The sequence below is a fragment of the Candoia aspera genome, chromosome 3 (assembly GCF_035149785.1).
Source record: "Candoia aspera isolate rCanAsp1 chromosome 3, rCanAsp1.hap2, whole genome shotgun sequence".
NCBI lineage: Eukaryota > Metazoa > Chordata > Lepidosauria > Squamata > Boidae > Candoia > Candoia aspera.
This window is the reverse complement of record NC_086155.1, coordinates 41,658,584-41,683,699: the sequence shown is the minus strand read 5'-3', so window position 1 is coordinate 41,683,699 and position 25,116 is coordinate 41,658,584.

The window sequence follows — 25,116 nt, the reverse complement described above, 5'->3', positions numbered from 1 at the left end:
AAACCCTTGCTGGATTAAGGAGAGTCAAAGAAAGGAGAGATGATTATTTCAGAGCATTTGTAAAGAATCATGGTTTGTTTGTTTGTTTGTTTATGAGATTTATAAGGCTGCCCAGCTCAAACAATATGACTCTGTGCATCTTACAGCATAAAAAAGACCCCCCAACCCCCCCACTGTATACATTAAACATATAAAATATATATATAAAATATAAAATATAAACAGTTTTATAGCAATACAAAATACAGTTGTGTTCCCTTTTTATTGAGTGAGCTCAAATAAACCAAGTCAAACCTTTATTATGGCCTTTGGGCCAGAAAGCGCAACAATAAAATACACAGACCTGTAATTATAAATAAAATATTTTAAAAATGCAATGTAGTTTGCTGCCAATAAAATGTTAAATGAGTGAGTACATATAGGAGAAACATCAGATCAGTCAATCATTTTCTCATATTTTCATTTTTGTATGTTAATATCAGAAATGTTAGGTGTAACTTGAAACCATCAAAATACCTAGTTGAGTTTTTATTTTTCACAAGCCCACTAAGCACAGTTATCCACAGTGGGGTGGGGAAGGCTGAGGGGGAAAATGATGAAATGGATATCATGATGCAAACCATAATTTAGGTACTTGCATCCCATATCAGAATGCACATATAAAAGGACAAGGTCTGCCTTATGACATGCAATGCATGTCCCACAATATTTTCCTCATCATTGTTGGTATTGCATACCTATGCCACTAAAGCCATAATGTGGTTTGTTTAGTTTTAGCTTAGAAAGTTATGTGAACCCAGCCATTCTGAGCTGCAAAACATGGTTAATGACTTGGTACAGTATGTGAAGTCAATTATTGTAGCTTATTCAACAAGCAAGGTTATAACAAATTATAGTGCTCTGAGATCTGTGAATTCAGCCTTTTTCTTGTTCTCTGAAAGCAGCATCTTCTTAACACACATGGTTACTTCCCTATCTTATAGCTCATTTTGTCTTATCATATTCTTACCCTACTACTTTAAAAGAAGTAAGATTTATTCCATCATGTCCTTGGTCCTGCAAACAGACATCACTAGATATATTTCTTAGATGCACGCTGTTGATTAGAACTCCAAATTCACAGATGGACAGTTTATCAAAGAAAATGCAATGGAAACATTTGCAAGCCTTTGAATTCTCCACTACTATTCGTCACCAAAAAGCATGGGATGAGAGCAGGTTGAAGGAACCAGATATTTTATTCTGTTATTTTTATTTATGGTATTTCTATACTGCCTACTTCTGAAGACCCAGAAGTTGTTGTGGTTGTGCTCTTCAGAATCAGATATTGCAGGATGAATTAAATAGCTTTGCAGTGATAGTGCAGGTACTTGATCATATGGAGCTTTTGAGGACAAACAACAACAACAATAATTTACCACTTCTACCCTCATTTCTGAAAGCATAAATACTGGTGTAATTCAGATCTGTCTTGCCTTGGGAGAATTGCACAGGTTCATTAAAAGATTCGGAAAATAATGATGTATTGTGCAAAAACCGGTTGAAGTCAAATAGCATGGCATGATCTAACAGAGAGGCTGGAGTCTTCAACATGCAAAGGCCCACTTCAAGTATCAGAAATACATCCTCCTTTGATAGTAGATTTTAGGTTGCATCTCACTTTTCCATGTTCCATATACAGGTTCTTGTTTTCCTTTTCCTCTAAGACAAATCAAGGACTACCATTGGGCTTTGAGTGGTGTGCCAGGGGCTGCACTCCAAACAGAAGTGGACATGGAGGTCAGGAAAAAACTGTATTTGATTTCATTTATATTTAAATATGATTAAAATTGAAAAATATACTTATTTTCTTCTAATTCCATACTGAATCATTTTTCTCTTTTGTCACATTCAAAGCAACTTGATGTCTCTGGAAGCTGCACTCAATATTTTCAGGAGTGTCATGTGGCCATGGGACCTCAGGCAGTGCACTCTAAACTATATTTCAGTCAGGTAGAGTCCCAGGAATATACCACATAGTTGAGATTCAATTAAAATAGGGAAGATCTTTTTATCAATACAGAATTCTAAAAAAGAAATAAAGGAAAGAAGAATGTTTTCTACTTGTCATTTATTTGAATAGCTTGGAAGGGATTGAAAATAAGTGTGACGCATTCATGCTGTTCTTCCTATGGTTCTGCTTCCTTGCTCCTGCTAGAGGTAAGTAAGGCAATGCCTTTGGTACTTACCAGATAACCAGCATCTGTTTCTTGGGAAGGATTTTACTTCCCTTCCTTTCCCTTTCCTTCCACTGCTAATTCTTTGTAGAGTTGCCACATTGTTCATCTTCTTCAGATTAAGACTAATAAAAAAGGCATTGCTTCATTGAATAGACTTTGTTTTCTTACTGTGAGATTGTTCATTTACTGAAGCATATACAGTAAGATGTTACACAGCATAATGAAGATAAGAATAATATAATCACCACATGACCTCTGACAGGGTAGTATAGCATAGCAAAAGAAATGCCCAGAGGGGAACTATGGCTATGAAGAACCACAAAATACCATACTTAGTTACATCAAAGAACAGCAGACATATACTAATGTATCTGACCTAGTGGGTTGCATTTGAAACTGTGTATCTATGCATATGTTTCACACACACACACACACAATTTCTGTAGTCCTATGAACTGTTATATTATTTCTTAGCCACAGATAATTTTAAATAATCAGATTTTTCATTGTTGTGCTTGTCCTCTAATGCTTTTCTTATTCCTACTATTTTAAAGTTCATTTGTGGTGCTAGTATCTATCACTTTCTGAGGGTTTTGTTTTGCATTGTATCTGTTGTGTTTCGATGACCCTTTTTCTAGATCTGCAAAGTTGCCCCTTTCCTCTCTCTCTATGATTTGAACCTGGCAGGTTATTCTCCCAAAGTAAATGGTATGAGCTTGGTAAACATAAAGCAGCAAGGTCTTGGAACATTTAAAATCCCAGAGGGCATGAGTAAACAACTCAAAGATTCCTTCTGCTTCAATTTCTATGGCAACAGCATGAGTTAGAAAGTTGCATTCAGAATGTCATATGCATCTTACAAATGTAAGAAGAAAGAGCTCCTTACAGTGACACAGCACAGTAGGTTAGCTATGTATGTATGTATGTATGTATGAATGAATGATAGAGAATTACATGTGACGGATGACAAACTAAAATTAAAAGCAGGTCCTTGTGAAGAAGAATCAGCATTAGAACAATAAGAGCAAGCTGGGGCTGATGCCTCCACTGTGCTTGCTTGCAGTTTTGTAGATCTGTCAGTCACACTAGTCATGTGTTCATTTCTAAGTATCCATCAAACAAACATGGCAACATCATCAGGACCGGGCCTTTCAAAAAAATTACTTTCATCTCAGGTATGTAAACTTTGTTAAGCTTCACTAATTAACTCGGACAGAGTCAGGTGACTGGCAATGAGTGGGAACAAAGGCAATAGAAGGAGTGTAGGGATGAGCATTAGAGGCAAATATTTTTATGCTAGTATGGTTTTCTACTCATTGGCAGATAGTACTATAACTCGGTATTAGGAAAGGCCCACTGTTTTTCATACTTTTTTCATTACTCAAATATGTGCTGACCAAGATTTTTGAGATTTTCCTGAATAACCAGGAACTTTCTTCCTCAAAGCTAGCTTACTCATACCTGCCTTCCATCCAGAATTTCATCTCTTTCATCCCAAGTTTGAGGTATGGGCGGGGGGAGAGGGGGGGAGAGACAGCATATTCATCAGCTTATTTGATAAGCATACAACTATGTCTGGAATTCATATGCAGATCTTTTAACTGAAGTCTAGCAAATACTGATTTTTGAATGCTGAATTTATTTGGTCATCCACAACATATGTTCAAAACCAAGAAGATTTTAAAAAAAAAAGGCTAGGAAGAGAAAGAGAGAAAGGAAGAGTGCTCTGATTTTACCATTAGTTTCTCAGTTGGTGGCTACATTTTGTAAGAAATGATTACTTCTCATCAATCAGCAGGAGCTACCATTCTGAATAAGAGGAGCTTATGGGCCACTGGGCCTAGTGTGGAAAAAAAAGTCATTTTTAGTTTAATCTTTTTGACCAGCACACATTTGAAATGTGTCTGTCTGTCTGTCTTCTGTCTCTGATATTTCCTTCTGAAAATCTGAAAATATCTTTCAATCACATGTGATCAGCAAGCATTACTTGATGACATATCAGGTATTGATATGGCAACACCAATGAGATGCTGCAAAAGATAATCTTTACACTACTTCTACTTATCTACAGGACTCCTACCAATCAATGTCAGGCAGTGCTAGTAGACTGAAGAAGACACAGTAGCATATACAAAATCTTAGCAGCCCACTTGGTCCCACTATTTAAGTTTTATTTCTATTGTGTGTTCTTCTTGTACTTATGTGTAATCTGTACATTCCCACATGCAGGGGCCCTATACCACCAATCACCAACAAATGTAAGTCTTAGTTATCTGATGTTACAGTTAACATCCATGGAAGATCTGAGGAATCTTATTTCCCAACACAGTAATTCAAGGTTGCACTCATTCTGAGCTTTCTGAAACAAACCCTAGTAGGAATACAGTGATATGAGGCAGAAACCTGAACAAATATTTTTATCTTTTTTATGTATGTGTTAATTTTAAATGTACTTCAGTTTATTGATATGCTGTCCTCCTTAAAAAGTTATTGGGGAATACCTTATTTTCAGAGCTGATAAGTAAAACACTGAATCCAATCGCAGCATAAAGACTAGCTGCAAAGGGTAATGCAAACTACCAGCAATGAATTCGCATATAACCTACACTCTGGAATAGACACATGATTTACAGGTCATGTAAAGCATTTATGTTTACTGATTAGAAATTAAAGGGCTAAGGAAGAAAGACTTGAAATAACCCAAGAACACAGGTTAGCCACTGCTGATAAAATAAATAATTGGAATGCTACCATGGAAATTATGTTTTCTCTAGTAGCTGCACACTTTGCTTGGTAGGAAATTAGGAAGAACTTTAGAAGTTCTTCAGATTCAGTCCAGACTGATGTCTATGAGGAGAGGCAATCCCTTAAAGCAGGATTTGATATCACTGTACACCCAAACACCTCCTGCCCATCAGGCTTCTTGACCCATCTGACTTGAAAAGTAATGGTCTTCTGGAAGCTAGTGAAAGTTGAACTGTTCTGGAGGGATTTTAGGATGTGATTGTTGCTGGCAGTTTGGCTGAGATATATGGCATCATTACTTTGTAAATATCTTCAGGATAGTCATTTGTTGGAGGAATCTTTATTTTGCATACTAGGACTGTGCACAATTTAAAAACCATTTGGAAAAAGTATTTAGGATCTTGGGCAAGGAGTGGTACCATAATTCCCTGCTATTAAAATAGTATGATTTTTTCAGATTTTTGCATGAGTCTGAAAAAAGATGCTGCTGCTTTAAGGGGTTCATGCATTAAGTTGTTAGTGCTACTTAAAGCAATCTCATAATGTCCCCAAAGCCTATGTCTGGTAGATTCAACTATTGTACCGCAGCATCACCAGCATGGTCCAATCTGCAGTGGGAATATCACCTCCCTTCACCATCAACATCAGAGTACATCAAGGATCAGCACTTTTGCCCCTACTATTCATCCTTTGCATGGACACTGGGATGCTTGACCTCCAATTGCCTCATCCATGGTCACTTCTCTATGCCGACAATGTCTTCTTGGCGAATGAACACCATTCAGGCCTCCAAGAGCAAATGCAGCAATGGAATGAATGGCTCAGCAAATTTGGACTCCGACTGAACATCAAGAAAACGGAATATATGGAACGCGGCCCCAAAACTGATGGAACCATCAGCATTGGTGGAGAAGACTTGAAAAAAATAGAGCAATTCAAGTACCTGGGCTCCCTCATATGCAGCGATGGTGATAGCTTTTCGGATGCCCATACCCATGTCAACGCCACCTGGATGAAGTGACACCAGGTGACAGGAGTCCTGTGTGATCATCAGATGCCCCTATGCATCAAGTCAAAGGTCTATAGAATGGTAGTGTGCCCAGTCACCCTCTACAGATCGGAGTGCTGGCCAGTGACAGCAAAGCACTAACAGGCCCTGCACATGATGGAAATGTGAATGGTCTGATGGTGCCATGGACTAACACGATTCGACCACGCCATGAATGACGATGTCCAGCAATGACTGGGAGTCATGCCAATCATGGCAAAACTATGGGAAGGAAGGCTTAGATGGTATGGACACATCGTATGTGGCAAAGAAGACTCGGTGGTGAGAACTGCCATGTGCCTGGACCCTGGTGGCCAGTGGCCCCATGGTAGGACCAAGAAATGGTGGATGGACCGCATTAAGGAGGACATGGAACACATGAATGTCACTCCAGAAGATGCCTTGGATTGAGTCAAATGGAGATGGATATGCCAACAAGAGGACCCTGCCAGAGCGTGGGAATAACACTAAGAAGAAGAAGTACTACTTAAAGTGGTCACACTTTTTTTTTCTTTAGGCTCATATAAATGGATGAAAAAAAGTGGGGAAGCTTTGAGGAATAGTAGAGAAGTGTTATGCTTGTGCTTGAACAAGGTCCAAAGAACTTCTTCTGGATCTGTTCCTAAATGTTGAATTTCAGTGTAATGCAATTCTGAACAGCTAAAACTACACATTTTCTGAAGTGTTAAAAAGCATGTAGTAAATCATCGTGAAAGCAAAACCCAGTCCTTTTTAGTTTATATTTTGCTTCTCAACTGATTATGTTTGACCTTCTTAAAACTGGTAATAAGCAAATCTGTTTATGTGGCATAACAAGGGCATATTACATTTTTTTAAAAAATATATCCTAGTGTATTCACATAATTTTAAAGATTAATGCTAGTGTATCCATATAATTTAATTCTATGCTAGTCTATCCACATGTTACTGATAATAAATTGCTATCGTATAATATCTCTGTGTATGGAATCATTTCAGGCAATTTAATAATACTCAAGTTCTTTTGATTCCCAAGCTAAAGCTAGTGACTATTCAATAATTCCAAATCAAGCTCATCTTCATTTGCTCCAGTACCAAATTCTGATATTTTCTTGAGGTTGCTGAGATGATCTTCTGTTAATCTAAATGGTACTTTAGATTTATCAAAATAAGCAAATAATTCTATAGGACCAAGAGCTTCCAAGCGTACCAAGGAATTTAATAGATTTTTTTTCTGATCATTTTTATCCCATAGCAAACAATCACGGGTCACCAAACTGTAAACCAGAAGCTAATGGATTTTGAACAACATGCTTTAGCCCTTGCAGATTTTTAATTTGCTTTTAATTTGTATTGATCTTCTGTGCTCTGTTTTGGTCTCACCAGTATCAGCGTATTTCAAATTACTCTCAAGTGAGTGAAAGTCTATGAAATATCAGGAAAATGAAAAGCAAACATGTTCCCATGTGAATGCAGACTTTTTGAAACACGAGAAGAGACTGACATGAACTATTCTAGTCGATCACATTAATTAAGCCTATGGATGTTTGCAATGACACGTGTTTCAGAAATCATGCTGTACATAGTTCAAGGCACCACATTGTCTCAGTGAATGATGTGTTTGTCTTGTATTTAATTCACAGAGGGATCATCATGGAAAACCTCTCAGATTGATCATCAGGATTGTCTAAATAACAACAGCAACAACAAAAATCATGTAGAATTAGTCCAGGCAGACTGCTTATATCTATTGATTTGAAAATATTTATATTCTACTTTTCTTCAGAAAAGATCAAAGATGTCAATAAAATAAAATGCAGACATTCTGTGAAATGCAAACCATTAGATAGTATAGCAAATTAGCATCATATGTGAGCGGTTTTCCATTTCGATTCTATACCCTGGGGTAAAAGAAGGACTTTTATTCAGTTATCAGTTCTTTGACCCTTTCAGGCATCCCATCTGAATTTCGTTACATACATACCTTACTTACATACAGACATATAAGTAGTGCATTAATAATTTGCTTTGGGCAATTAGATTTCTCAATCAATGGTCACAAATGCACTTTAAATTACTTTTACTCAGCATAGTTTGTTAATGGCAGTCCAGCTTCTCCCTACTTTCTCTAGTTTTGTTACTATACAGTATATAAAGCACTAAACTTTTCCCCACACTCCAGATTTTGAATTGGAAATAAATCTAACAATTTCTCTCAGGATTCACTGCAAATACAAATATTTGTGTCCTCCCCACGCCCCCAGCCTTTTTAATTGCCCTAATACACATTTCCGTACCAAGAGGATGCAGAGCTGTGTTGTCAGAAGAGAGTGGTATGCATTGTATTCTACCAGATGCTTCTTGCAGATAGCTTGGCTTTCTACATAAACCCATTATTATTATTATTATTATTATTATTATTATTATTTAAAAAATGGTTCTCTCTCACTTTCTACTGCATGTGCACATTTACTTCTGTGCTATTAAAGTGCCAGGAAATGACATTCCATGCTGAGGAAGTTATTCTCCCTCAGTGGCTTCCTTAGTGAATTTACTCAATAAGTCAAGACGAAGCTTTTCTTTCCACGTGACTGTGTGCATCCCTTTAAAATGAATGGAAGTTGCAGGCAGCCCTGGAGACTGAAATGCTTTATTAATCCAAGGAAGAAATACAGCAAGGAGACAGGAAAGGGCAGCCCTTCCCTCAATTTGCTCCATTTCATTCAGCAAATTCACTTATTTTCTCATCTCTTCTTTCTGTTCCACAAAATAACCAATATTCTGCTCTGCAGGCTTTCTGTCCTTATTACACAGTAGCTTTATTGGAGCAGGATGACATGGCTTATAGAAATTTCTGCCACAGAAATGTGGGGTGGGTTTTACATGCAGAACAGGAGTTCAACTTTTTCTTATATTAGTAGTGATGCAAATATTAATGCAACGCTAAATATTATTGTTAATGATACAGTGTTAATTATACAATGAATTGCAAATGAATGGCAATTTGAGTTTCTTCACTTTTTTAGCAGTCAAAGTGTTTATCCCAAGCTCGCCTACTTAAATGGAATTATTTCCAAGTTAATACACTTTATTTTATTCAAGGGCCACTCTTGAAGACCACCCAGAAGCTTCAAAAGGTCCAGAATGCAGTAGTGCTGGCAGTGAAGGGCATGCCTGGCTGCCAATTTGCTTTCTGGTGTAATCTAAGGTGCCCTACATGGCACAGGGCTCAGTTACATGAGGGACCACCTGTCTCCCAGAGAATGTCAAAGTGACCAGAATGGTACAGAGTATTTTAGATGTGGAGGTATTACAGATTTATATAATGATGTTATAATGTGGCAGTTTTATTTGCAGTCCCTTTCCTAATGATACCATATGTATATGCATGTGTATGTGTATATGTATATGTGTGTATGTATGTATGTGTGTGTGTGTGTGTATGTATATGTGTGTATGTGTGTGTGTGTCTGTGTATCCTTTTTCATAGTGGCTACACACTGATTTGACCTCTTCATTGAGCTGCCCATCAAGATCTTTTTTCTTGCTTGGCTTCAGGCAACTCAAACCTACCTCTATATATGAAGTTACAGTTTTTTGCCCCAATGTGCATCACTGTTCACTTCCTTTTGCAACCCAGAAGGTTACAATAGATTTGAGAAGTAAATAAAAAACATTCAAGTTTGGTGCAAACTGGCAGGAATTATTAGGAACAGTAAAGCAAATAACATGACTCTGCTCACACAGGTCTATACCTGGAAGAAGCCAGAAGCAGGAGGGAAAGAGGGAAAACCATGTTGCTTTTCTCCCTGCAGCATTTTGCCTAGCTGGAATTCCTGAAGCTTAATGAGTGCAAAGGATTTGGGAGTATTAGCTGACAGAGGCAAGTTCCACCAGTAAGTAAACCTTCCAGTGGATCATCTGGCAAGGCTTGAAGCTTGAAGGATCAGTGCAACCCAAGAGAAGGAATCAAGCAGGGGAGAGTGAGAAAACCAGCTAGATGAGAATTTTTGAAGGATAGCTGTTGCTGCGGTGGGTATTTTGCAAGGGAGGGAACAGAATTGGTTTAAATATATACTGTGCTTTCAAAATATATTGCACCTTTAAGGAGACTACTCAGTCTATCATATATATGAATTGCTAGCTCTGAACAACCTTCTCAGCAAGATACAAGGAGATTCATCCCATTGAGTTCAATAGCTCAATGTTGTTTGAAATTATTGTTGTGAGATCCTGTCTGTATGGTTGTTTTGTTAATGCAAGTTGTAAAGTTGTTTCTGTCTGTTCATAACTGAAGTCTTAATATTTTTCTTATTGGATGCTCTAATAGGAATGGGAGATGTTGCCCCTTAGAGCTCTCTGCTAGCTAGAGATTGGCAGCAGGCTTGTTTAAAGTAAACTATATATGTGCTGGAAGGAATCCTGCTTGGGAGATTTTGGAAGGAACCAGCTCCTGAACCCAAAACAGATTCTGTGTTTTAAGAGGAGTTACACTTAACAAGAACCACATTTGCCATTTGGTTGGCCATTAATTCCGTTTAAAGATTCCTGGAGCTCTTCACATTTACTTTTGGATATTACCAACCTGAACAATTTAGTATCGTCCACTAATTTGGCCAGCTCAGTGCTTACCCCTAAGACAAGTTCATCTATGACTAAGTTAAAAAACCCAATTTCAGAAACAGATTCTGGAGGGACTCCACTTCTTACTTTTTTCCACTGGAAAAAAAATTGTCATTTATTCCCACTCAAACACTAATTAGCAATCCATAAAAGGGCATGTCCTCTTATTCATGTTCATTATGTTTTCTTAGGAGCCTTTAATGAGAAAGTTTGTCAAACGCTTTTTGAAAATCCAAGTATACCATGTTGACAGGGTCATCTCCATCCTTATGCTTGTTAACATTCTCAGAGAAGCCTAGAAATCTGTTTAGGTAGGAGTTTGCAGAATCCATGCCCATTTTTTTCCCCAAATGTTTAGTAATCATTTCTACCAATTTGCCTGGAACAGAAGTTGAGCTAAATTTTCCCAGTTCTCCCCTGGGTCCCTTTTAAAAAACTGGTGTCACATTGACTGTTTTCTAAACCTCTGGCACTGAGCTTGACTTAAGGGACAAATTATGTATTTTTGCTAGGTGGTGACCAATTTCACAGTTCTTTATGCTATCAAAATGTGGTGATGTGTTACTGTATAATATCTCAAGATGTCCTAGGATACTTCCATTGTTACCCAAGTTTGCTTTAGCAAAATTGAACCACAAATCTGAATGATTTAAATGGGTTGTGGTGGGGACTGATAAGTGCTTCTGAAGGTTTTATATATATATATATATATATAAAGTATCTGTGTTAATATTGTGCATGGGTGCGTATGTGATGCCAGTATTTGAGTAACTCTGTCCCTAATGGGCCTTCCATAGTAGCAGCAGCCCTGTACAGTGAAAGAGCACTTATAACAGCAAATGGAACTCCTTTGAATACGAACATTATTACTAGCTATATTTTAAATATAGAAGATGGCAGTAGTAAGCAAACTTCAATGGCATATAAAAAAAGCAGCTAAATTGGATCAGATCTGGTTAGTGTTTAGATGGAGACCACCAGAAAATCCCAGGGTTGTAGGCTAAATGGAGAAGTTGAAAAATATCCCAGAAATTGGCAATAGCAAACTTTTTCTATTGTGTTTATGTAGTCATCAGGAGCCATGCTCTAGTCAAATTCAAACATACCTTTGACAAAAGTAAGTCTATTAAAAAGTAAAAAAGTATGACCATGCAGAAGACAGAGGTTAGATTAGACAGATCCTGTGCCTGCTACTTGCACCCCCCCCCCACAACTTTATAAAGATATTTATTATGAACTGTATAATGAACTTATATAGGTGCTAATAATGGCATTAATTTTTGTACACAATTTAATGCTGTTAACTACACTCAGTGTTGAATGAGTCATTCCTCTGTTTCCTTCTGTCAGTGGAATAATTCATTGCACAGATATTCCATACTTTTCTTCTATGTGACATTCTCTTTTTTTGTTAGCATGCTTCCTTATCTGAAGGTTCTGGGAATGTAGGGTCAAAAATATACATCTCTAACAGAATTAGTATGGATTGAACTCTGCTATTGCTATCAGTCAGGCACATTCTGCTAGCCCCCTGTTTCAACACAGATTCAGTAAACTTGCTGTTGATGATATTATTATTATTATTATTATTATTATTATTATTATTATTATTATTATTTGCTAGTTAAATGAAGGGGGAAAGCCCAGTTTTCCAGTTTGGAAAGCTTTCCTTGCTTTCTGCCCAGATGAATTGTCACTAATTCTTATTCTAACCTTATTTGAAGGTTATGTGTGTACTTTGTTCAATCTGTCCAACTAAGATGAAAATGTGTACTGTCCTGATAACCTCTGTGAAATGGCTTTATTGGCTGGAACATCCTAGCTGAAAGGACTTATTAATCACCACCAGAAAGGAGGAACTTTTATCAGCACAAGCATCTAGAATACTTTTCCTTATCAGTCCTGTCCTGTGAATGGGATAACTATCTTGGGTCCTAGTAAATTAATTAGAAACGGTGATATGTAATTAGAAAATAAATAAACAGGAAACCATGGGACAGCTTTATTGATGAGAAAGCTGAAAAATCATTGGAAACAACCCACTACTTCCCTTTTGTTGACTACTGCTTGAAGAATAAAGAGTTACTGGTGTTTTCCTGGCCAGTGATAAACCTGAGTGTGATGTAGCAATAACTTAAAATTTAAGAAGAACAATGGAATTTCTGGAAATAGAAAAGAGTCAAGCCAATCCAGATCTCTGACAAGGTTCTGAGTCTGCTCTATAGCAGTTTGGATCTGTAGACACAACCATGATTCATGTGATTCAGAAACTGGTACATGCTCAGATAAACTACATATGCCCTTTGTTCTTTTATTTTAAGAAAATGCACAAAATCTACAAGCCCAGTTACTTTTTTCCAATTTTTATATACTAAGATTGTCTCGTTTCAACTAAAGTATGTGTGTGTATAATAAAGAATACTTGATACTGAGATATAGGGCAAATAGTGATCTGAATGTGTGGGGATACATCAAATCTTATGTGAACGGGCTTTTCTCACAGAAAAGGATTTCCTTTCTTCTCTTGGTGAAACCCATGCTTTTCAAATCTGCTGCTAAGCATTCTACTTCCTCCAGAATAGATTTGGGGACACACACACACAGAAGGGGATATCTGTTCCACTGGTATTTCATCAACTAGTAGACAAAACTAGATACAACCTATGGCTAGCAATCTTATCTACTCCAACCTCAATGAATTTTTAATATATAAAAATGAGCAGTCTCTCTCTGATATTGTGGTGAATTTTTTTTCCTTAAGTGACGTAAGTGTTCTGTTATAACAGTCTTCTACTGGAAAAAATTCATAATGAATTTGGTCTTAGGCCTTATCAAGAGTCTCTTTCTTCATAATGCCCCTGTCACAACTGTTCCGATATTTGAATACTACTATTATATCTCCCTTTGGTCATCTTTTCTGTAAGCTGAACATGCACAGATCTGTTAAACTTTCCCAATAGTCCATGAATTATGAAGTCTGCTGGTCATTTATATTTTTAATCTTTTCAGGAACTAAGAAATCCACTTTTCCCAGTAATATTATTTCAATTTATTATTAAGAGAAAACATTCAGCTATTTCTTTCCTGCACATCATTGTGCTCTAATGATGTACAGTCCCATCTTACTTCCCATGTTTGTCCAGACCATCCCTTGATAGGAATTAAAGGAATTTATGAAGATTTCTTTAAGATTTGTATGAGTATATGCATGCCATGTGCGTTGTTATGAGTGCTCATCCCTTCCTTGAATGCAAAAGGTTGTGGGGAGGCTGGGAAAGGAATGGAAGAGAAAGTAGGCATAAACAATCAAGAGAGAGAAGGTGAGTCAGTTCACAGCACATTTCAAAAACAGCACCTTAGGCCAGGTGGCAAACAATCTGGGGAGAAGCATTTCAAATCAAAGAAACTCTGCTTTAAATAACTCAGTGTGAAAACGGGTGGGAAATTCCTGTTACAGTTTCCAAGATTCTGTATTTACCCTGGCTAGCATTAAGGATATCTGATGGAAATCTGTGCAGTTCTTGCTTCCTTGATCTTACCCAGGTGGCATGGAGTTTACACTTGCCTTGCTAAAGCACAAAGAGAAACTTGAAAGCTTAGTTTAAAAATGAGGACCAGTAAAACTTAGGGGAAATTCCCTAACTACAAACCTCAGTATCACCAGCAGGAAATCATGTGCTAGATATTCTCAGGCTCCAGCCAAGAAAGTCTACAGCAGTTCTCTGAGGCTAAGTGAAAGATGGCAGCTATGTGGATTTATATCATTATCAAGTACCCTTGGAGTTTTCCCTGGCATTACCAAAGCAGAACGTAAAATGGAAGATCCTTGGGGTTTTCCTGTTCCTTGGTTGCCTCCCTCCCTCCCTTCCTTTTTTTAAGTTAAGGTCTAATTTTCATTTATTCCACCTGAATCTATGAATGCCAAATAATTCTGAGTTCAAATTCAAAACTTAGTTGACTGATGTCAACCTTTTAAATTGATTTAGACAACTGAAGAGATAACACTAGAAAAGGAAATAACTGTTTATTAGAATTTCTTTTTTGGTTTCCTATCTATCTTTAAACAAAATATTTTCTCAAACAAAATAAAGTCTAGAAAGAAGATGCAAAGGCTGAAATACCTGCAATTTGCCAGAAGCTGTGTAACCTGGTATCTGCAAAAATCAAGAATACTTCAAACCATTCAACAAATTGGTGAGGCATCATCAAGATATGCTTGCTTTGATAATACATAAGGAATTTGCAGCTGACCAATCAGGTTTGATTTCCATAGTCTGTGCATCAGACTTTTTTTTTTTCTCCAAAAGAGTCAATTGGAGTTAGAGTGCACATTTAAGAATCAATTAATGGCATGAGTACTGATGGTGAGCAGGAGGGGGGCTCTATCCAGGGGGGAAAACACATGCGTAGTACTGAGGAGTTAAGCAGCCATTCAAAGAGGCACAGAACAGACCCACCTTGACTTTTGGGGTTTATCTGTCTGGGTTTTCCCATGCTTCTTCAGTTTGTTAGGATTTTCTGTCTAATGTAGCAGTAATAAAGCACTAGAGACCTATTCCTTGTCTCAGCGTGGTTCCTGGCTGTTAGGACAGTTAAGCTCACGTCCAGTATCTATAACTTTCTTTTACATTAGTAATACTGTATATTTTGAGTTTTAGTACCAAACACATGCATGAGTACCTTTTTGCTTCTGAAATAATGTATCGATCATTAGGCTTTAAAGTAAAAACTTCACCTCAGGACCAACAGCCGTATAAGGACCAATAGCCCAATAAGGAATATAAGGCCATATCCCATCCCTTATCTGTCTGAAGACCTGGCTCTGCCACCTGGCTTGGGGTGGGGAGGGGAATAGTTATGTCTGGGGATGGCTAGTGCCCTAAAATTGCTCCTCCAACACAAGGACTGAATTGGATCATAGCCATCTGGACTTTATTTTTATCTATATTTTTAGATGTTTGTAATTGTATTTTATGTAGTGTGTTTTAGATATTGTAATTGGATGGTACATTTATTGTTTTACTGACAATTTTGTTGTAAACTGCCCAGAGTCCCTCTGGTGGGAAGAGATGGGCGGTGACAAATTAGATAGATAGATAGATAGATAGATAGATAGATAGATAGATAGATAGATAGATAGATAGATAGATTTCTACCCTTTTGACACTTTCTTTGGCTGCTGCTATTCCTGTGAAACTAATCATTGGAGAAATTATGATGCATTAAGAACTAGTGGCTGAATTGCCTCATTTTCCATCATATGCGCAGGGAATCAGGTATGCACTGATGTCTGTTGGCAGATTACAGACAACTTGTTCATCATCACAATACAATAGCTCTTTTTTGCCACAGATATATTAGATGCATTTTCTTTTCAAACAAAAACATCCTAATAAGAATGAGACTTGAAATCTACTATTCTTTTTTAGATATTTTTAGATATAGATATCTAAATGAGATATATTATATATATATACTTATACATATACATATCTAAATTAGATATAGATATCTAAATTAGATATAGATATCTAATTAGGTAATTAGATGCTCTGAAACAAAGTTGAAATTTAAACAGTTACTGAAAATGGATACATTTGATTTCATGCAATTAGCAGTTATCAGCAAGTGGGAGCTAAGTCAATATGCTATACCTTCATGTTCAGGGTTCAAGCCATCAATGCTTCCTGCTGGATACTGTAAGGCCATATGGCCTGGAGATGACGGAAGCTTTAGTAAAACACCTCTGGAAGATGCCAAAATTGGGGAAGGCAGTTAGAAGCTGTAAGATGCTCAAGATGACTAACCTCTCATCCCTTCCCAATTTTCAAGTTTTCTTTTTCCAGTTGAGACATTCAGCATTCTATGGGTTCTTGATGTGCTCAACTTACATTTTTTAAAAAGTCATGTTATCCCCCTTTTGCAAATGTTGAGGTTCACCCAAGCATGCTAATATCTCCCTTTTGTTTCTCAGCTGCTCTATTTTGGTTCCATCCAGGCTGGAGTTTTCTATCAAAGTAATTAAAAGAGGGAATTATTTATGTACCCTTTGTGAATTAATTTAACCTAACAGCCATTGATGAAAGTTAAGCTAGCCATCAATGATAGTTACGGTGTTCACCTGTGAGCAGGATGGAAAAATAATGGTAGCACTTATTTCCACCCAACTTTTTCAAATTGTAATCCCAGAGGTTCAATTATTGCCCTTCAAAGAAAATAGCATTGGGAAAGGGTGAAAAAATTCCCCCCTGTCCAGCTCTTGATTTTCACACAGTATATCACTGGCAACTCACTATCTCTTCTTCATAATATTTATCTGTCCCATGGATATATGTATGCCCTTCAAGTGTCACCACCTCATTAAACTTGCAGCTTGCTACCTCCCAACAGTTGTTGGAACTGGCTGTAGCTATTCATGAATTATGCAGTGATCACTTTTGTATCTACTCATCTGCTAGAGAAAAATTTAAAAGGAAAATGCTGATTTTAAGGACAAGTTTCCCAATGCTATTTGACTTGGCCCCCTCTTGTTTTGGGACACTATAAGCTAGCCAAGAAAGGATGGGGGATTCTGATTGATCAGATGTTACAGCCATCTCTTACAAATGAATATTCACCATTATTTATTTGTTTATTGGATAGGAATTACTTCTGGCAGTGTAATTCTTGATCTTGCCAAAACCCTTTTCTGTATCTGATTCTAAGAATATTAACCAATTTTCCATTCTTTACATTTATTCTGTTCTGAATAACTGATCTAAGTGGGTATTTTCATACCTAACATCACTTTGAAGAGTGATTTTTTAAAAATGATTCTGCTATGAAACTGATAAATTTTAAACCAACATATGACTTCAATTACTCATCCTATCCATATACCAATTTCAGACTTGAATCAAAAGCCGGTATTTGTTTTGTTTGATTTGTCCAACTGGGTGTTTGTCTATATGAATGAGAAACTGGTGCTTTACTCAGTACTTCAGCTTTCCTCTTCATTCCCCCAGTGTTTAGCTCTCAGTACACTTGAAATTTCAGCAGATTTTGTGCCTTAAAACTCACATCACACCCCCACAATTTTTAAGCTGAAACATTTATCTGGGTTTAATGGATTTTGGTTGTCAGTGGCTCCTAGCCAGTCAATTCTTCTGAAAGTTGAAAGATTCAGCTTCCCCTGAGATCAGTTCTGGGGAAAAGACTGTAGCTATGTTTGTGTAGCATACTAAACTATAACTACCCAACAATGTACAAAGCCAGTACCTATATTTAGTTCACAGTTCAGTTTTTCATTTAGATTGAGAAAACTGAGTTAAAAGTTAAGTTATCCATGGATAAGCATGTTATGCTAACAGAGATGGCAACCTGGTTAGCACATTTCCAGAGTAGTAATTCCAATTGCTAAGACATCCATGCTCTAGGTGTTATCCTCAGGTTGCAAATAGCCTGTGAAACTGAAAATCAGACACCGTGTCATGTTCCCTGTTGCAAGGCACCCATGCATCACAACGGGGAACATGCCTTTCAGGAAGGGGGAAGGAAGGAGGAAGGAATAATCCTAATCCCTTAAACACTTTAATGCTAAAGAAATCACAAGGACAAAGGAGGCACACCTTTGCCCGGACCAGAGGAGCCATCAACATATCGCCTGAACATCTCCACATTACCCCGGGGGACACACCTGCACCGGACACAGGAAGGAGACAGAGGAAACCAGCGATGATCCTCATGATCGCCCATCAACTGACCGGTATCGCTTCCAGATCGCCCATCAAGGGTCCGGATCCAGCTTGTGGGGCAATGGGGGGGGTGGACGGCAAGGTCTGCACCGCGGGTATATACAAGGTACCCCGCAACCACGCCCGCATTCCCGTCTTTTTTGCGCGTATGCACTTTGTACCCAATAAACGGAAATCCTTAGCCCCATCTAAGTGAGTCCGTGCCTTATTGGGGAACAAGGTAACCATTACACACCAGATACAACCTGTTATACAGGACAAAGTTACAATAAATACACAGGGAATCAGAAGCTATAAAGAAACAATCTGCAATGTTGAAGGTCAAAAGCTTTGCAAATAAATACAAAACCTCTAGCAACAACATTGCTTCAGCACCAATTCTTACTCAACAGCTCTTCTGTAGAACTGCTAGCCATGCCTAGTCTAGAAAGTTCCCTGAAAACACTACATTTTTACCCAAACTGTGGCTGATGTTAAGTTAGCAGGATGTAAGTAAGATCTGTACATAACCTTCCTCTGCTTCAGAGGTGGTAACTTGTCTTCTGTTTCTAGGGACTTCTAACAGTGGCTGTTTTCACACAACACACTTATGGTTAACAAACAAGGTTGACATGATTAACCCAATTAATGCAGCACAGTGTATCATACACTAACCACATGAGCTGGGTTCACAGAAAATATAGACTAAAATCTGGTTGGCTAGTTAGTGATTCAGGTACCATGTGAACAGGCCCAGAATTTTCCTGTCTCTGAAGCCTTATTATCAATTATTGATTTTTGCTAAGGGTTCTGGTTCAAGGTTCATAATATTTCCCTCACTCTTGCTTGCTAGAGCACATTTTCAATTTTTAAATCATAGAAGCATTCATGTGATTCTTTAAACTCACATTTGATATTTAAATTGTCTTATTTGTACCTCAAATAGTTATGAATGCTTATTTTCTACTATTTGTATTCAACACCATAATAAAATACAGAAACTCTACAAAACAAATTAACCACTGATAACATTTCACAGTTACATTTACAAATCATGACATCAACATATAGTTACCTAAAATCCTCAGGCTTTTGAAATGCTATCTTTTGCATTTAAATGGGAATGTTTCTAATATTTCCATTCAGGCTGATGAATGTTGTAAAGTAGTAATACTAACAAAGAAAAGGAAGTAAATATCTACCCTCTGTATATTTATCTCATCATTTGACATCTAGGATGTTATTTTGTCACAAATAATATTAAAACCTGAAAAATCTCACTGTGAAATAATTTACTTGGCAATTTCCCTGGTTCTATAGTAGATAATGTCATTGCTTCTATTCCATAAAAAATTTTGGAACTCCCTTTCCTTACATTTCTCTTTGACACACTATGGCAGTATATTGCAACTAGCATACAGGTTTCCCAAAATAACAATATTTTGTACTACCGAGCAGTAGCTCATTTAACATCTATCTGACGGTTTCAGCTTTATACTTTCAAGAGACACAAAATAGCATTGCCATTTATCAATTATTTGTTGTTATTTGATTTTGTTATAGAAACAATATTTATTTATTCATTTGTCATATTTCTCTACCACCCATCTTGTATTACAATGATTCTGTGCTGTTTACAGACAATTAAAAATAAAAATAACATATCACTAAAACAATACAGTATGTGTATGTATGTATGTATGTATGTGTATATGTGTGTGTGTGTGTATGTGTAGGTATGTATGTATGTCTATGTATGTGTGTGTGTGTGTGTGTGTATATATATAATAGTACAAAAATATAAAATATAAAATTCAAGATGGCAAGTAATGATCTTATCAGACCCATCAAGGTGCCAACCACCCCCATGATTGGGTATCCCCCACTCCCACCCCAAGCAAGGTGGCACAACTAGGTCTTAACCCCCTTCCGGAAGGCTGGGAGAGTGGGGGTCTGCCTTACCTCTGGGGGTAACTTATTCCACAGGATGGGGGTCACGGCAGAGAAGGTCCTCCTCCTGGCCCCTGCCAATCGGCAATCCCTCATAGACAGGGTCCATAACATGCCCTCTCTGGGGGTGAGGAGGTCCCTCAGGTAACCTGGCCCCATGCCATGTACGGCTTTAAAGGTCATTACCAACACCTTGAATTGGACTTGGAAGCAGTTCAATGGTGTTATATGTGCCCTCCTTGGGGCTCCTAAGAATTCTTGCGCAGCCGCATTCTGAACCAGCTGTAGCTTCCGGATACTCTTCAAGGGTAGCCCCATGTAGAGTGCATTGCAATCGTCTATATGGGAGATGACTAGGGCATGAGTGACTGACTGGAGGGACTCCCAATCCAGGAAGGAGCGTAGCTGGCACACAACACAAAGCTGTGTGAAGGATCCCCTGGCCATGGCTGCCACCTGCTCTTCAAGCAGGAGTCGTGAGTCCTGTCCTTCCTGGGTTTCTTTATTAAAGTAGGAAGGTATTAGATCATAGTCTCTTGTATGAACTGCTCTAATAGGGACCACTGAAGTTTTCCTTGCTGAAAATGCCCAATACAGTCCATATCTGTTTTTAGGCAAGCTGTATATAAATGAAGGTGGTGAGGCCTAGCCAGCTGTGTCTGAGCTTGGAGGTAAGCACGGTTCAGCCAGCTTTATTTCTTGAATGGGAGATCTCCAGAAAATACCAAGGTTGTAGGCTAGACTGGAAAGTTAAAAAAAAAAAAATCTAGAAGAATGCAGTGGGAAACCATTTCCATATTTTTGCCTAGAAAACATAGGGACATACCTATTAATTCACCAAGAATTGAAAATATAATCTTAATGATGTTGGATTAGGTCAAGGCCCATGCTAGTCCAGCGTTGTTGTCGTTGTTGTTTTTATCACAGTGGCCAGCCAGCTGTCTCTGGGATACTCCCAAGCAGGACATGGAGACATATTTCTCTCCTGCTGTTGCTTTCTTACAATTTGTATTTGGAGGCATACTACCCAGACCTGTAGCTAAGATTGATTTTTCAGGACTCATACTCTTTAATAGTCTTGCCCCCTACCATGAATTTATCCAATCGCATTTTAAAGTCATTCAAGCTGACTTGTTGAACTAGTAGATCATTGAATCTTGTGGTAGCAAATTCTACAGGTTAATAACTTGCTTTGAGAAGAAGGGATTATTTTATCTGTCTGTTCTAAATCATCCTGCACTTAGCTTCATGGATGGTGTCTAGTTCTAAGGTTTTATTAGAATAGGAAAAAAGTTTTTCCTGTCCACTTTCTCCATGCTATGCATGATTTTATATGCCTCAGTCATCTTCTCTCTCTCCTATTCCCATTAACCTTTATTTCCAAGCCAAATTGTCCCAAACATTTTACTGTTTTCTTGTAGGGTACATGTTTCAAGTCCCCTGATTGTTTCTCTCTTCTGTATTTTTTCTACTTTTATTACATTCTTTTTCAAAGGTAGTAACCAGAACAGGACAGTATAGTGTATGCCAGATGCTAATGTATCATTAATTTGCTGGCATTTTTATCTTGACTTTTTATCTTGAATCTTTGTGCATATAATAATCTTGCTGCAGTTACCATATATAAAATAAATCTTCTGTAAGTCTTTCTAACTGATTATCCATAATTCCCAATAAAAAAGTTCTGGTTTCATCTCAGTATTAATCTTCAAATTCTTTGTATCATCATATTTATTTTTTTCCATGTTTTGTTTTGTTTTGTTGCTTTTTCACAAGTCCACCATGCATGGTAAAATGGCCCTTCATGTTTTTCACATTTCCAGCACTGAGAAGAGGTACCTTATACATCTTAGATAATTTCTCTGGAATCATATACCAGCAGTACATCATTTTGTAAAAGTTATCTCTTAAATTATAACACAATGCGAGTTTCAGTCCCTTTATCCACATTCTCTCCTACTAATCCATCTGTACATTATAACCAAAATTCTTAGCCCATTTTATCAAGCAATTTCTAACTTGTTCCTCTACAGTTTCAAATTTCAACAAATGTTTATACATTTATAATCAGAATGTTCATCATTTGTACACAGTTCATTTTCAAATTCAATCTTAGTTATATGTGATTATATGGTATTTTTAATTGCTGTTATCTGCCCAGAGTCATGAATTAGGCACGTAATTTGAAATATAAATAAATATATAAATAAGGTCCTATTTATGTCCTATTGTGTAAGCCATGCTTTCTGTGGAGACCTGGTGCTTTCTGAGCTTGGTTGTTTGCTTGCAGATGTTGATGATGTTACCTAGTCAGGTAATGAAATGAAACATCTGCAAGCAAACAACCAAGCTCAGAGAGGACCAAGGACTCCACAGTTTAACCCTGAGCTACAGATATTCTCTTCTATTGGAACCATTGGTGTTTTTTTTTTTTCTACCTATCCATGAAAAGAGGCAACAAAACAAATTATTGTATGAAATCAGGAAGAGAAGGCAGAGCATTCAGAAAGCAACTGGGAAAATGTATAGAGGAGAAAGTGAAAAGAAAATATATTGAGAGGTCATGTTAAGTTTATTCTATTGTCTTACTGCTTGCACAGTTAGGAAGTTCAAATCTCTATGCATCTGATGTTTACATGAAATGAATCAAGAGCAAATATGAACTGGACACTGCCAACTGTACCAGATAAAAAGGCAATTACAAGCAGAAGAGAGCTGTTGATAGCATGCAGCTTCTACATGAGAATCAGCTTAAAAATGTGAGATGAAAGGGGAACAGAACCATCCAAGAGTGCAAAGGAGGCTAAGCTCCTCTCAACCTTGGTTCTTGCTACAGTGCTGCTGACTTCAGCCATGTGACTTTTTAACAACGTATCCAAAAATGTCTGAGAAGCTCATCTGGATTCATTTGCTCTTCACTGCTCAACTATTATTAAAATTGATTCCAATTTTATTTATTTATTTCAATATGTATAGCCACCCATCTCACTTACAGTATGTGGCTCTGGGTGGCTCACAAGTTAAAAAAATGAAGTTAAAACAATAGATAAATTAAAACAATTAACCAAAAACATAAAAGCACAGCACAAAGTACCAACCTACAACTCACCATCTTGCAGGCTCCCCACATCCATGGGATCCCCAGGCCTGATGGGACATGACTTCAGGGACTTCCTAAAGGTCAGGAAGGTTGGGGCCAATCTAACCTCAGGGGGATGATGTTCCAGAGGGTAGGTGCCATGGCAGGAAAGGCTGTCCTCTTGGGCCCTATAAGATGGAACTCCTTCATTGATGGAAACTGCAACATGCCCCATCTGCCAGATCCGATGGGACAGGTAGATGTTATGGGGAGAGGTGGTCTCTCAAGTAACCCGGCCCCATGCCATGTAGGGCTTTATAGGTCATAACCAGCACCTTGAATTGGACCTGGAAGCAAACTGGCAACCAACCCAGCTTGTGAAGCAGAGGTGTAATGTGTGCTGATCTTGGAGCGCACATAACTGCCCATGCTGCTGCATTTTGCACCAGCTGTAGCTTCCGGATGCTCTTCAAGGGCAGTCCCATGTAGACCATGTTACAGTATGTACCTGGGTGGTGACCAGGGTATGAATGACAAAAAATAAAACCTCCTGATCCAGTAATGGACACAACTTGTGCACAACCTGAAGTTGAACAAAGGCCCTCCTAGCCATGTCTGCCACCTGATCCTTAAGCAGGATTGTGAGTCCAGAAGCACCCCCAGATTGCCACAGGGTCTGTTTGGGGCAGTGCTACCCCATCTAGCACCAAGGATGATAAATTCCTGGATCCCAGAGGTCCCAAAACCCAAAGCCACTCACTCAGCCACTCACTCAGCCAAGGTTGAGTCAAAGTTCCCCATCCAAACCACCCAGTCTCCAATCACCAAGACAGGACTTTCACAGAATCACTTAATTTGCCAGGGGCAGAGATGTACAACTGGGTATCATCAGTGTACTGATGGTATCTCATCCCATGGCAATAAATTACCTCATCCAATGGCTTCATGTAGATGTTAAACAGGAATGGAGAGAGAACTGAACCTGGTGGATCCCCACTTAACAAGGGCCAAGGGTGTGACCTCTCACTCCTGATCAACACTGACTGGAACCAACTGCAGAGGAAGGAAGAGATCCAGCACAATACAGTGCTGCCCACCCCCAACCCCGGCAACCAGTCCAGAAGGATACCAGGATTGATGGTATTAAAGGCTGCCAAGAGATCAAGTACAGCAAGGATGAGTGCACTACCCTCATCCTGTTCCAGAGGTCATCCAAAAGTGTGGCCAATGTTGTTTCAGTCCCATGCCCAGGTTTGAAACCTGATTGAAGGGGGTCCAGATAATTCTTTTTGTTCTTCCTGGATACTTTCTAAGAGAGCATGAATTAGAATACATGAATTGTTAAACTTGAAGGGTTATTTTCTATTGGAATCAGCTTCCTCTCTGATTCAAAATAAGCCAACAAATTTCTGGACTAAACACATGTTTAGTACAAGCTGAGTAGCCTGTTTTATGATTCAGTCAGTACTAGTTTGGATAATTCAGATAAACCAGATTTTCATGATAATTTTTTGCTCAATGCTCCAATTTATATGAAAATCATTATTTGAAGGCTAAATGTCTCATCTTGATAATCAAAAAAGAAATTTATGGCACTTCGTCCTGACCTTTATTAATAATATAATAGGCTAGCAGGGGCTCTTTGCATCATAGTCAATGAAATGGAAAGGATGTTATCATGTCCCTTCCTTCTGATCCCTCACCTCCCTTTGTCACTCTTTCCTTCCCTCATAGAACTGTTGTCTTAACACCATAGGCAGG